Raw genomic sequence first — 2,467 nt, 5'->3', positions numbered from 1 at the left:
GGTAAGCTTCTTCTTTTCAATTTGTTTTCATATTAATATATATTTCTATAGTAATAATGATAATAATAATAATAATAATAATAATAATAATAATAATTCGGAATATTTGTACACACTCGTTATGCATGTTTTCCGTTTTAATGTAATGACAAAGAAAAATATATTAAAAAGAGAGAGAAAATCCTTTATAACTTTTCTCTTTTTTGTAACATATTTTTATGCTCCCTTATAAAACATTATTTTGTTCTTTTTATATTTATACTAATTGATATGCATTATATACACTCTGACGTTATATAATATAATATAATGATACACAATCTTGCGTAAACCATTATTACTGTAATTCGTTTATTCAATATAATACATAGAAAAAAAAAAAAAAAACAAAAAATTTTTAAAAATAATAACGAAACGAGAATATATATTTCTCGTCTTATATTATAACATATTATTTTTCTTCTCCATCATTATTTCTCATTTATTTTACTAACAAATATTTCCGCGATTTCGTATCATCAATCCATAGATCACCGTAAAAAATAAAAGAGAAAAAGAAAAGAGGAAATACAGAATTCTCTCGAAACACATTGGATAAAATATTCATAATAATAATTCAGAAAATTCTTAACGTATACATTAAAAAATACATATGTGTTTCCTTCTCTCTTTCTCTCTCTCTCTCACACACACACACACACATTCTCTCATTATTACTCTCTTTCTCTCTCTGACATTAATATCGATCTCCTATTATTTTTTCTTTCCAATCACCATGAAAAGAAAACGTGAAATGAACGCGCGGAGAAGAAAAAAGAGATATATAAATAAAAAAAAAAAAAAAAATACAACACAAAGAATAAAAGAATAAGAAAGAGAGAGAGAGAGAGAGAGAGAGAGAGAGAGAGAGAGAGAGAAATAGAATGGAGTCGTATGCGTGAGCAATTATTTTCTCGCGTTTTATAGAAGGACAAATATAGAGAGATTGTGAATAGGAAAAGGAGAAGGAAAAAAAGGTGGTAAGGGGGGGGGAGGAGGAGGAGGAGGAGGAGGAGGAGGAATAGAAAGGAAAGAGGAATGGAAAGTCGAACAACAATTTACGCGTAGATTCGTACGAATAAACGAATAAATGCTCCGGGGGCAGATTTTTCATGGGTGGTTTAAGCTTTAATCTAGGGATAAGCTTCGCGAACAGAAACACAGAGAGAGAGAGAGAGAGAGAAACGGGAAAATATAGATAGATAGATAGATAGATAAAAAGTAACATATAGAGCTACGTTTTCCTATATGCACGAATATATGCGAACAAACATATGTTATATTGGATCGGGTAAAAAGTTTCTATATATTTTATTGCGAATGTTAAACAAGAGTGTTTATTTTCTTCTTCCTTTTTTTTTTTCCCCCTTTTTTTCTTCATATTTCGTATTCAGCCTCCATACGAAATAATTCGGATTGTTTTATCGATCGTTATTTATTTACAATTTGTTACGTAACGGAATATAATAATGCGATTGATTTTAATATAATGTATAGTAAAACTTGACGAAAAAACTTTTTCCCCGACCCGATATACAGGATGTCCTGTAATTTGGGGTGTTTACAAGCTTTGAAGGGAGAAATGATTTTACATCGGAAAAAAAAAAAAAAAGAAAAAAAAAAACTCTAAATCGATAATGTAAATTCCAATTTGTTCCGTATAAATGTTTGTTTTAGAGAAAAAATTGAGTTTGGAAAATTTGTCGAGTGCCGTACGACTATTGGCACACACGTTTACCGAAAAGCCTTGTTCGATATAAGTATAAGTGCGAGATCTATACAAAAGATATCATCGTATTACTCACATGTGTGTGTGTGTGTTTGTGAATATATGTTCAAAAATTATCAAAATATTCTCCTACGTATTCGCGAGAGAGTGTATATTCCGTCGAAATAAAATTTCAATCAAAAATTCACGTCGACAAATTTTCCAACTTATTTTTTTTCTCTTAAAAAAAAGAAAAAAGAAAAAAAAAACAAAAAGCAAAAACCAAAAGCCTCATACGAATAATTTGGATTCGACGTAGAAAAAATTAAGTCGAATATAAGTATTATCTAACACTCTCTTATGCAACCAGTTGTAAAACACCCTGTATATACGTCGAAGCGTTATTTAATGGAGAAAAACATTGGTAAATTTATAAAACCCCTTCAATTCTTTTTCTATATCTTGGAACAGAATTCTTCGATTTTGGTATTACGTATAAAGGAATAAAAAGATAGATAAACAGATAGAAAGAGAATCACTGAAAGAGAGAGAGAGAGAGAGAGAGAAAGAAAAGGGTGGGGTGGGGGTTGTATAGAGAAAGAAAGAAAGAGAGAGAAAAATATAAAGAAAAGAAAAAGTATATAGGAACATTTGGCTTGGTGGAAGTTTGCCCGCTTATCAAAAAGACCGATCGAAAGGGGAGTGGGTGGAGGGGGTGGG

The sequence above is a fragment of the Polistes canadensis genome, unplaced genomic scaffold (assembly GCF_001313835.1).
Source record: "Polistes canadensis isolate GaletaPanama2010 unplaced genomic scaffold, ASM131383v1 scaffold_151, whole genome shotgun sequence".
Lineage (NCBI taxonomy): Eukaryota > Metazoa > Arthropoda > Insecta > Hymenoptera > Vespidae > Polistes > Polistes canadensis.
Note: the sequence above shows the minus strand (reverse complement) of the source record.